General features: G+C 41.6%; 1 pseudogene; it reads right to left on the bottom strand.

Moving 5' to 3' along the window:
* The window catches only part of LOC109132467, a 24,914-nt pseudogene that overhangs the window by 11,345 nt on the left and 334 nt on the right, over window positions 1-13,235 (bottom strand).

The raw sequence follows: 13,235 nt of genomic DNA on the forward strand, positions 1-13,235 counted from the left end.
CTTTTTTTTTTTTTTTTTTTATAATCTCTAAGGTCTATACTTTAAACATCTAGCTAATTAAACCGAACTTTAGAGACTTTCTTCTTTAATTTCTCTTTTATTCCTCAACCCAACCCCAAATAATAATGCTAACCACCTATCTTTCAAAACCGATCCTAATAGATAGTTCAAATGATTCTAACTTAGCTAAATCAAGAGCCAGTTCTTTGTCGTTCTCAATACTCTCAAGGTTTCAAAACCTATACCACAATGAATAGGCCTCACTCAACAATTCACAACAAGATTTGAAAGAAAGGTTTGGATTCAAGGGTAGGGAAAAACAAATCAGGTTAAACGAAAAGATTGGTAAAAATGGAGTGTTAACCCGAGATTAGAGTTATCATGACCATGTATTCAAATTTCATAAGCAAGACAATTTAAGTTCAGTTTATGTCAATAATATAGAGATGGTTCAATGTTCAAGCAAGTGGAGGAGGCTTTCAAAAGACACAAGGTTTTAAACAAAGATTTTTCATTTTTTTCCCAAAGATTGATCTAGCAACAATGAACTGTGATTAAGGGCTATAGCTTCAATCCTAAGGTTTGGCTTTAAACAAGGTAGTTTTAATCATTGTCCCCTAAAATGCATATGCAACAATCCTATATGAAGCAATCTAGACTCAATCTTAATATGAAAATGCAACTACATGAACAATCTCTTTTTTTTTTTAATTTTTCAAAATTTTCAAATTTTTAGGGTTTTTTATGCAAATAGATGCAGACTCAAATGAAGAAAACTAGCATGCAAAAATTTGAAATAAGAAAATAAAACACAATGTTATATACATTCTAGGACCCTCCTCCAAACTTAAATTACACAGTCCCTGTGTAAATAAAAGTCTGAAAAAGAATTTAAGAATCATACAAAATGTAATAAACTAAATGCAATGTTATTTACAAAGGTTGGATGAATGTGGTACCTCATAGGTTGGTGAAGAAGGAGGTTGTGGCAGCCTCCATGCTCGCCAACGTGTAGCCAGGGTTGTCACCGGCTTCAGCAAGTGCTGGGATTCGCTCATCAGAGAGCTCGGTTACGCGCATGGACGACCTGCTTGGACCAGCATCCGAGGGGTTGATCGGGTAAGTAGTCGTGTAGGTCATCAGGTAGGGTGAAAACACTGAGGAGAGAAAGGACTTACAAATGTAAGTTATATTTACAATTCTGCCGTTGGGATTTCCTCCCAAGTAAGCTTGTTTATAGTCGCTAAACTTGACTTTCAATTCATCTCAGACTGGCATGGGATCGACGAGCTGCAGAGACGACCCCGCCTCTGTGCTCTCGTTTGCCATGTATTTCTTCACTCTCTGGCCGTTCACAGTAAACTTAGTCCCATCCTTCCCGAGCAAAGTTACTGCTCCATAGGGCAGGACCTCTTTAACTTCGAAGGGTCCTGACCATCTTGACTTGTGGTTCCCGGGGAATAGCCGAAGCTTCGAGTTGAATAAAAGGACTTTGTCTCCAGCTTTCAAATCTTTGTGTTGGATCTTTTTGTCATGAAAGGCTTTGGTTCTTTCCTAGTAGATCCTTGATTATCATAAGCCTCCAACCGTATCTCATCAAGTTCGTGGAGATCCATTGCTCTCTTTTTTTGAGCAGTCTTTATGTCCAAATCCAGTAGCTTGGCCGCCCACATTGCTTTATATTCTACTTCGACCGAAAGGTGACAGTTTTTTCCATAAAGAAGTTGGAAAGGTGTCCGCCCAATCGGTGTTTTGTAGACCGTCCTGTAAGCCCATAACGCATCATCTAGCTTAAATACCCAATCTTTTTTTGTGATTCCCACGATTCTAGCTAATATCGCTTTGATCAGTTTATTACTTACTTCCACTTGTCCGCTGGTCTGTGGCTGGTAAGCTATTGCGACCTTATGCTTGACTCCATGCTTCTTTAACAAGCCGTCGAAAACTCTGTTAATAAAGTGGGTTCCTCCATCACTGATCACTACTCTTGGTATTCCAAATCTTGGGAAAATGATGTTACCCATTTTCTAACAATCCTAAAATAAATAAAAGAAAGCAAATAAATATGAACCACATGACCTAAGCACTCGATGCAAGCATTCGAGTACAGGATCGGGTGGGGTGATCGAGTAAAGAAGAAAAGCAAGAACAGCTCGAAGGTATACTCGAAGCAGGTAACCGTGTACCTGTTTGGGTAAGTGATCGAGTTATGAATAAAAATGTAAACAATTTAAATATGAAAGCTCCTAAGGATGGAGTAAATCTCTAGCATTGATTGATTCAAGCATTTCAGCTACACCTCTCGATGGTAAAAAACCCTAGATCTAATCTAACCCTCTCGGTTTGTTGATAGCATTAAGAACAACAATCTAGAAGGGAATTTATAAAACATAAACAACCAAGCTAAGACATCCTAATCGATGAAGAACACAAAATCGTCTATCCCATCCCTAGAAACCTCACTTCACTACTCAGATCTCATTGCAGAAAACATAAAAACATAGATAAACAAAAATTGCATTGTATTAAAAATAGAAGTAGAGTAGAAGAGTATAGAATCGAAAATGCAAAAAGAAATGAAATTAAATCCTAACAAAGTAGAGAAAGTGTTTGAGTCGCTCAGTTTCTCTCCCAGAAGCTCTCGCTCTATGTTTTGAGGGTCTGCGGCGTGCTAGGGCGAGAGGAAGAAGAGGGGGGGTTTATATATGGAAACCCATTAACCCTAGCTTCCCAGTCCTGCCTGAGGGTCTGCTCGATGGAGTGCACAAGGATGAGCTCGGGTTTCTCTTCATGTAGGTCCTCGGGTTGTTCTTTCTGTTCTTAGATCCTCTTCGATCGGGTTGGTGTTCGGACTATTCTTACTGCTCCATAGCTCCTTCGGGTACATGCTCGGATTTGACCTTGTTTCTCCTCATTTTTGGCTCTTAAACACCTGTTTTCATCCAAAATATTCAAATGCAAGAATGCAACACCCTAAATGGCCTAAATGTGGATTCCTACAGTAAATGACCTAAAAATGCTAAGGTTAGGGTAAAAACAATGCAAAACATGGACAAAAAGGGATGATTAAAACATGTAAATTAGAGAGTTATCAAGTATTTAGGTGTGGCCTTTTTAAACCAAACATCTTTAAACCAGTAGACTGTTTGAGTTGTTGTGCGGGTAAGATATGCTGTGTCTTTAGTATTGAAATCCCCCGTGTATGTTTTCCTCGGTCCCTTCCAGAGGGAGAGATCGAAAGCCTCGGTGAGTGTGAGATTAGTAATCAAAGTCTCAATGTTATTCAGGGCAGTGTGGTGGTGATGTTTCCTGCGATGGGTAGCTTTAACTGAGGCGACAGTTGCTTGGGAGGGGAGACGAAGAGCAATATGTCCCAGAGATCCAGTGAAATCATAGAGACAACCCAGTGGGCTCCAACTGTCATACCAGAAAGAAGTGGACTGGCCATTATGCACCTCGAATTTGTGGAACTGTTGAACTAAGTGTCGGTATTTCAGTAGTTTCCTCCACATCCAAGAACCCTGGGAGGTAGTAGCTTTGAGTTCCCAGAATGATCTCTACTTCAGAAGCGTCCCTGAAATCCAGCGACTCCAAAGAGAGTCCTTCCCCGACAATATACGCCAGATAAACTTGAGACAACTTATCATATTGGCTTCTTTAAGCGAAAGCAGACCAAGACCTCCTTCGTCAAGAGGCTTACAAACCTCTATCCAGGAAACCTTTGCCATGTTGGGCTTGAGCTTTGGTCCAGACCAGAGAAACGCAGAACAGAGTTTGTCGAGTTGGTTGATACACTCACTAGAAAGACGGTAAGCTGATATCCAAAAGTTTAGTGTGCCAGCAATTACTGAACGAAGCAGTTGTAGACGGCCTGCAAAAGATAGATAGCGTGCTCGCCGCGAAGTCATTCGTGAGCGGATACTCTCAATAAGAGGGAGACAATCTGCAAGAGTTAGTTGCTTCGTTAGCAGAGGTAAACCCAGGTAGCGAACGGGGAGGTGACCAGTTGCAAAGGGGAAGTGCTGAAGAATATCAGAACGGCATGTCTCAAAAACCCCAACCATATATAAGGTGGATTTCTCCACACTTATCCGGAGGCCCGACCTTACTGAAAACTCACTAAATATCCCCAAAATCCCTTCAACAGAGGTTTTTTGACCATCCACAAACACCATCAGGTCATCAGCAAAACAGAGATGTGTAAGTTGAATTCGCTCGCACTTAAAATGGTAGCCAATACGCCCCTCGACAACCGCCTTATCTAATAATGTTGATAAAACATTCATGCAAATAACAAATAGATAAGGGGAAAGAGAGCAACCTTGGCGCAATCCCCTTTCACTCCTGAAGAAACCAGCTAGTTCTCCATTCACCTGAACGAGAAAGACGCGGTGGTAATGCAGAGTTTAATCCAGTGAATAAATGTGTATGGAATACTCAACGCCGTGAGCACATTTAAGAGAAAATCCCATTGGACAGTGTCGCAAGCCTTGGAGATATCGATCTTCATAGCACACTAGGGTGCAACTGTGTCCTTATGGTAGTCTTTGACTACTTCAGAGGCTAGCAAAATATTTTCCATCAGCAATCGGTCCATCACAAACGCAGACTGATTAGAAGCAATAAACTTAGGCAACAAAACCTTCAGTCTATTGGCAAGTATCTTGGATATGACCTTATAGAGCACGTTGCAGCAAGAGATGGGCTTGTAGTCCTTCATCTCTGTGGCTGACTCCACCTTTGGGATTAAAGCTAGAATGGTAGTGTTGATACCTTTAGGGAGAAAACCCTTTTCAAAGAGAGACTGAATGTGTAACACCCCCGAACCATTCTATAACTAAAACGGAACAAGGGCGTCATGTATGACACTCGTAATCAGTTGACAGAGGTTCTCGGAACGAATCCGTTTGCCCAAATCAACCGATCTCGAGTATATTTACCTCTTGATCATGGCCTAAGGCTTTTCAACCCGTACCACGGTCGCGAGTTGTATCAGTCCGGACAGGACTAATATATCATTCGAACGCTTTCAAGTTTAAATAAAACCGAATCTTATTTATTATAGTATCATACTTTAAATCTTTACAAAATAAATATAGTTTCCTGGGACCATAAAGAATACTATACATAAATGTATCACGTTTTTAGCAAAAAGCTGTAAAACATCTAATCTGGCCAGCCTATAATCACCGCGACAGGTAGGGGTTTACCTAATGGGAAGACTTGCAAAAACAAAAGGTAGCATCATGAGTAATCTAAGATTATTCAATGAGCTCGCCTAACTAACCTCTAAACAACATCCCAACTTGGACTCTAACAACAAACAAGCAACTAATGCAAGCAACGCATGCATTAAATAAATCAGAGAATCACACAATTAAACCAATGCTTAAAGAAGCTAAAGTACTCAAATAAAGAGTACTTGAACCACGATTCACACTACCACCTGTATGATACTAATAAACTTTGCCTTAAGGTCTTCGATCTTCTGTGATACGGATTTCCCACCAGGCAATGCTTCCCTGACCCTTAGCCACAAAGGCTAGAAGGATCACATCCCTTTCCCAAAACCGTGTATAATGGACATATTCCCTTGCGGTAAAATTTACTACTTCGTCAAGTAGTGCTCGTTGGTAGCTAAATACTCTGAGCCATTGGGACAATCACGTTATCGCCCTTCCAAGTCTTACCAAGACTAATGACTTAACCCAAAAATACAAGTATATCTAAAAACTAAGAATACTTGCAACATAATCTAACAATCAATCAAACAAACATTGGCCATGCAAAAGCAAGACTAACACAACAACACACAACAAACTAAAATGCTTCCTATCATAATAAATAACAAATAAAACACAACATCAAACAAGACATTTCAAACTTGTCAATAACTACCAATTATTGACTTGCAAATAAAGAGCAGCATAACGGCTATAACGATAGCATAACCGATTATACTAGCATCAAACTACTCACAACAAACGAACACACAATAATAACCACATCAAACTAAACACACAATAATGATCATCAACTATACCAAAATAGAACATGAACCTAACATGAAACACATACCCTAAGAAATTACAATAATAAACACAACAACCACTCAAACAAACAACAACCGAACTTAACCTCACACGAAATAAGAAAAATAATTCTAGACATGTGCTAATTCACATGTGTTTGGAACTCACAAGGTTAATCTGGAACTTGATTTGGTTTCACGTCTCCGACTAGCTAGATCCCCGCAAACTCGAAAGCTTTGGATTTCGCATCATCAAGATCCGCTTAGGCTGGGATCTAAAGAGAAAAGCTAGAAAGGAAACTTAACTAAGACTAAGGTACTTACCTACAACCTTGCTAACCTTCCTTGAAAACTCCTTGAGCTACTTGGAGACTTCCCTTGTCTCCAAGAACAAACTAAGAACTTTAACTAAGGTTTAAAGTGGATTTTAGATTTAATTAAGCTAATGAACGGTGGGTGGTATTTATACTCCTCTAGGGTCGTTGATGAGGTTGATTAATCACCTACACAAGTGTCTTTCGTTCAGTTCTCAGCCAATCACATCTCGCCATTTTAACTTTGACCATACTTATCCATTTTGTCATGCCAACACATGGCATTACAGCTCAACAACGCCCTCATCCTATTTTATTGGCTAAGAATAAACCACTTGGTCTCTTAATGACCAATTAAAACTCTCCCAACTGATTCCAAGCCAAACTCCCACAAACCATTAACTTTTTCTCGCCGGAAATATCCCATTTTGACTAGATTTATGTGACATTATCCTAAAATAATTCTTCAATGAAAACTCTGATTTTTCAAGATAAAATTCCCTATTTAACCATCCTTTAGCTTCCCTAAAATCCTCAAGCTCAAATAAAATTAACCATATCACTTTTCCTTTCGGTGATCGACTAAAAGAGTTTCAGGCAACTTGATTTTCTAAAAGAAAATTTATTCTGAGCTTCAACTTGATTTTCTACTTCTTGCTGTAGCATTCTCAACTTCCTCAAGATCCTCTTAATTTATTGCATGCTTGTCTTTAGCACAAAATTCTAATTCTGCTCCTTAGCGCTCTTCTGAGTAGCTTCTGGGTCAATTCTCTGGAAATCTGAAAACTGACTAATTCTTCTTTGCTAAAACCTTTCAAGCTTCTTATCTGATTAATCATATGCCTTAGCCCACTTAATGCTTCATTTTCTACCTTCCAAACTGATTCTTAGTCGCTGGACTAATTACCGGAAAAATAGCGTCTCTCGTTAAACGACTATCGGCTCCTGTTGAACTTAGCGTTGATCTTTAAATAATATTTGGAGAGCTTTTTTATGTCAGTCCTCTGTGCTACTGATTGACTCTAGTCTTTCTTAGAAATTCTCTTCTTCAACAATTTCTTCCCGGCTAGGTCGTTCGGCTATCTTACTGCATTTTTTGTCTTCGGATTATTTTTCTGAGTAATAATCTAACGGGACAAGTGCTCTGGATCCCTTCTACTAAGCTTTGATCATCGTTGTTCCGTTGATTTCTAACCAATCTTCCACTCCTTTGGTTCTCGTTGGTCAAAAAGTCTTGTTCGCGTCCTTCCCGCATATTTTTAGGTTTAGTACGGGGTATTACAGAATGGCCACAGTAAAATCACCTCCCACCGTCAGCCATGCCGCTTTGAAGAATTCACTAGTGAAACTGTTTGGTCCCAATGACTTATAAGACGACATGGAGAACAGGACCGATTTGGTCTCTGCCGCCGTAACTGGTGTGAGCAAATGTTCATGATCAGCGGTAGAGCATCGAAAACTCAGTAAGTGCTGCAAGTCCGCCACGGACATACCCTGATAATCAGCTGGTATATGTGTTAAAAATCTTTAAAGAACCGCTCCGCTTCCTCCTTTATGTCGTGTGGTTGATGTAAAATGTCCCCATTAGGATTTGTGATTTGCCTTATAGTATTCTTCATCTTCCTCATCTCTGCACTCTGGAAAAAAATAAGTAGTATTCTGATCTCCTACATTCAGCCAGTGAAGTTTTGATTTTTGTATAAGATATCGTTCCTCAAGTTTAGCAACAAAATCCCACCTTTGAAACGCTCGTGTTTCCTCCTCCATCCGAGTTGGTGATGGATTAGCCAAAGTGGCTTCTTNTGCTAAAACCTTTCAAGCTTCTTATCTGATTAATCATATGCCTTAGCCCACTTAATGCTTCATTTTCTACCTTCCAAACTGATTCTTAGTCGCTGGACTAATTACCGGAAAAATAGCGTCTCTCGTTAAACGACTATCGGCTCCTGTTGAACTTAGCGTTGATCTTTAAATAATATTTGGAGAGCTTTTTTATGTCAGTCCTCTGTGCTACTGATTGACTCTAGTCTTTCTTAGAAATTCTCTTCTTCAACAATTTCTTCCCGGCTAGGTCGTTCGGCTATCTTACTGCATTTTTTGTCTTCGGATTATTTTTCTGAGTAATAATCTAACGGGACAAGTGCTCTGGATCCCTTCTACTAAGCTTTGATCATCGTTGTTCCGTTGATTTCTAACCAATCTTCCACTCCTTTGGTTCTCGTTGGTCAAAAAGTCTTGTTCGCGTCCTTCCCGCATATTTTTAGGTTTAGTACGGGGTATTACAGAATGGCCACAGTAAAATCACCTCCCACCGTCAGCCATGCCGCTTTGAAGAATTCACTAGTGAAACTGTTTGGTCCCAATGACTTATAAGACGACATGGAGAACAGGACCGATTTGGTCTCTGCCGCCGTAACTGGTGTGAGCAAATGTTCATGATCAGCGGTAGAGCATCGAAAACTCAGTAAGTGCTGCAAGTCCGCCACGGACATACCCTGATAATCAGCTGGTATATGTGTTAAAAATCTTTAAAGAACCGCTCCGCTTCCTCCTTTATGTCGTGTGGTTGATGTAAAATGTCCCCATTAGGATTTGTGATTTGCCTTATAGTATTCTTCATCTTCCTCATCTCTGCACTCTGGAAAAAAATAAGTAGTATTCTGATCTCCTACATTCAGCCAGTGAAGTTTTGATTTTTGTATAAGATATCGTTCCTCAAGTTTAGCAACAAAATCCCACCTTTGAAACGCTCGTGTTTCCTCCTCCATCCGAGTTGGTGATGGATTAGCCAAAGTGGCTTCTTGCTTGCTACAAAGGTCATCATAAGCTTCCTTAGTGCGTCTAGAGATATCTGCCAGATTGTCTCTACCCAAGCAACGTAGGAGCGGCTTCAGATTCTTGAGTTTTTTAGATAGGCGAAACAATGCAGAAGTAGAGGAGAACAGAGGAACAGAACCTTGCCAGTAATCCTTCACAGTGGTCTGGAACTGCGGGAGCGAAGTTAGGACATTCAAAAATTTAAATGGTTTCTCCCCACGCTGACTCACTGCATCAAGGCAAACCCTTCCGCAAGAATGGTCATAACAACCACCACAATCAAACACACAATACAATTGAGGGTAACACCGCAACCAGGCTCTGTTAACGAGTCCCCTATCCAGTTTCTTACAAATATAATCCATATCCCTCTTATTAATCCAGGTAAATTGAGGCCCATGGTATTTTAAATCAACAAGAGAGCAGTGATTAACAACGTCTTGAAAGTCACGCATCCCATACCGCAAAGTTGGACAGTCCACAAAAGTAGAATGCTCACTTCCATCAAGAGTCTCATTAAAATCCCCACAGATCATCCAGGGCTTGTTCTGAAACAATGGAGAGTTATGGTGACCCTTAATATCATCCCATAATTCTTTGCGACCGTCGGCGGTATTGTATGCATATACAAAACAACACAAAAATTCCTCCTCCGCTCCAGCAAGCAGAATCCAACAGGTGATCATTTGACTACTCTTGAACATCGGGTTCAACCTGACACTATCCTTCCACACCACCCAGATACGATAAAGGCGATGATGCTCGTAATTAAACATAAAAGACCAAGTTGAAAAAAATTATTTACAATTCGAGGTGTTATATCTTCCTTAACCTTTGTTTCCAACAAGCAGCCAAACTGCATGTTCTTACTAGTGATCCAGCTACGAATGATCGAGTGTTTAGATGTTTTATTGAATCCTCGAACATTCCAAAAGAAACCTGACATTAAGGTTTCTTTTTGAGACCTTTCTTTTTCCAAGCACCAGAGTTGGTAGCTTTGGTGGCTTGGGAACCAGTATTTGAAAGATACCTATGTGACTCTTTCGAACCCCGTGGGAGTAAGGCCGAATACTAAGCTCAGCCTGCTTCATTTCCTCCGCTACCACCTCGGTTGAGGTTGTCCGCTTGACCTCGTTATGGACTTGAGTATTCGAGACAAGGATTTCTCCTTCCTCCACATCCTTTAATTGTTCCTCCTCTGTTTATGTATGTTCTTCCTCGCCCAGCACAGCAAATCGGGAAGGCGACACAAACATGCCCTTAGTAACCATAGGAGATCTATTCTCCAACAACCTGCCACCCTTTGATGGAGAAACCGAGCTCCATTCCCCATCCACATCCAACTTCTCCCCTGCAGCAGACATAGTGGTTGATTTGTCGCTCTCCACTACATTCGCTGAAGCCCCTTTTACCGACTGTACAACTGCCCCCATAGTAGAAACCGGGAAGACAACCTTCTCCAGAGCAGCGTTCTGGATATTAGTCCCTGCATCCCCAACCGATCCACTAGTATGATCTAGCATTTCGACTGAGTAGACAGAACCCTCAAGATGAATAACCTCCTTCCCTTTTGTGACCCTAAAAACTACCTTCAAATGTCCCCATTTGGAGCATACAGAGGACTTGGGGGGAAGCCAAGGATATTCAAACTCCACCACTGCATCCACACCTTTTTCAGAACAAAACCGGAAAGACTTAGACAGTTCTTGAGACAAGTCCGCCTCGACAAAAACCTTTGCCTCCTCTAAGCTCTTATAGAGGACAGTATCATGGTGCAAACGCTTAGGATCCCCAACCGCACTCGCAAGGAACCCTAGCCCTTTCCACGTAAACATCTTATGCGGAATATGCTTAATAACCACCCATAGCGGGATAGTTTTGATGTTCAGCTGAGATTCCTCTAGAATTGGTGACCACCGAGAAATCACCATAGGAACATATGCAATAATCCACATACCACGTCGCAAGAACCTATTACGTACTTCTTTATTCCGGATCCGAAACTTTACTGTTGTCTCATTCCCTACAAACACATCTACCTTCACTTCCTGTTCCCCAACCGGCCATATCTTGTTAACAGTAACATGAATCTTTGCCACATGCGGAGTAGAGGTGGAGAGAAATTTTCCGATTAAGAAGTCCTCCCATAGGGGAGTCGCATCCTTAAGAATATCATCCGGGACTTGAATAGTTTGATCACCATTAACAACAATGACATCAACTCTGTGCTTAGACAAACCTTGAGAATTTTGGACCACGGTGGAGTAGGAAACTGTAACGCCCGCGATCCTGAATAGGATCATAGGCCGTGACTTGGTCCGAGATGGTCGGGAGATCTAGGACAGGTCAGGAAGGAGCTACTCGGTAGCTCGGACATAGAGGGAAACGTGCCAAGTGTGGGACAAAGGACAGACCAGCTCCCGACCAGCTACGGACAACTCGACCAGCTGCCGACCAGCTGTCGGGCAGCTAAAGTCAGCTCAACCAGCTAGCATCAACTCGACCAGCCGCCAGTCAGCTACCACTAGCTCAACCAGCTGCCAAGGAGGTCAACCCAGCTTGGCCAGCTGGACGGTGTGGACAATGTGTGGGTCAGCTGGGGAGCTCGTGAGCGGTCAAGAAGGTGGTATGCGGTGACAGAACAGGTACGGCCGAACGGGCATGGCCGAACGTGCACGATCGAACAGTCTTGTCGGATAGGTGCCTTTTGGGGCCAAGACCGCGGCCAGTACCCTATATATAGAGGGCATTGCTCTCATTTCCAACACACTATCAGAAACAGAGAAACACACTGAAAACTCGAGTGTTCGAGTATAAGATCAAGAAGAAGGTTCCGAGAGTAAAGTTCGGGAGTAAAGTTTAAGGGTCGGAGGTACGGTACAGTACCGACCTTATGGTTTTTGATGGATGGGGTAGTTGCATCTACATAAGCATTTATAACGCTTCGGTTGGTTCAGTTGGTCAGAAGAATGAGGGTGCGGCTCGGAAGTGGATCGGGAACCACTATGTTCACCGTGATACGACCGAACTTATGCGCATGCTACCTCCCTACCGATCAGCGTCCATCCAGAGTGTCCATGTATGGACGGTATGGTCGGAGAAAAGTAAATGCAGCTCCGCGGTTGGACAGGGGATCTCTACAGATATCTCGGTACACCGTCGAACTGATGCGCGGGATAACTCTGTACCGGCCAATTGCTGTACTGGACGGATATTATAACTTAGCGTGCATTGCATGACATTGTAAGGCTTAAGGGAAATGTTATTGATGGCTACTTGGTTTCAGGAAAGGAGGGTGATCGTGGAAAGGGAACTGCTTAGGCACGAGACTCATGGCCGGAAAGATGAGTGGTGGTGATATGGGTAGCTAGGATCGATTATACAACTTGTACTAGCTTATTATGCAAACTCATAAGTTGTATCGAATCCTTTGATTATTAATACAATACCCGAATGTTTGCTTTACTCTAAGTTTATATCATATAGACTCAAAAGTATTGAATCACAGAATGTGCGAATGAACATTGTTTAAAGAATGGGCCCTAAAATATGACTAGGTAGTGAATTGGGATGAGAGAACCTAACTGGCCATAGATGGTCCGTGGTCAGGGTCTTTTAGAAACCTTTGCCTGACTATCAAAAGAGACCTTGTGTGACAACGAGATCGCCACCATAGGAGACGGCTACTGAGCCGCCATTCCAACGGAGAGTGTAGCGCACACCAAAACCCTCGATCGCTTTCCAAATCGCCTGCCACATCAGTAGAGGTCCCTGTTTTCTTTCACTTACTAAAAATGTGAAGTTTATGATATAAGAGAGTGTATAAACTAAAGAATCAAACCTATACGTTGGGAGAGATTTTTAGAATGTTGATTAATTAAAGTAACTGTAAATTTTGCGTATCTACTCCATCCAAAACCCAATTTTTGAGCAGAGTCCTCAGCAACAATCAAAGATAAAGATAAAGATTCTTTATAGTTATTTTCATTGGATTGTGCCACCACACGCCTACAAGCCAATTTTCATTGGATTGTGCCACCACACGCCTACGAGCCAAAAAAAAAAAAAAAAAT

This window comes from Camelina sativa, chromosome 4, assembly GCF_000633955.1.
Source record: "Camelina sativa cultivar DH55 chromosome 4, Cs, whole genome shotgun sequence".
NCBI lineage: Eukaryota > Viridiplantae > Streptophyta > Magnoliopsida > Brassicales > Brassicaceae > Camelina > Camelina sativa.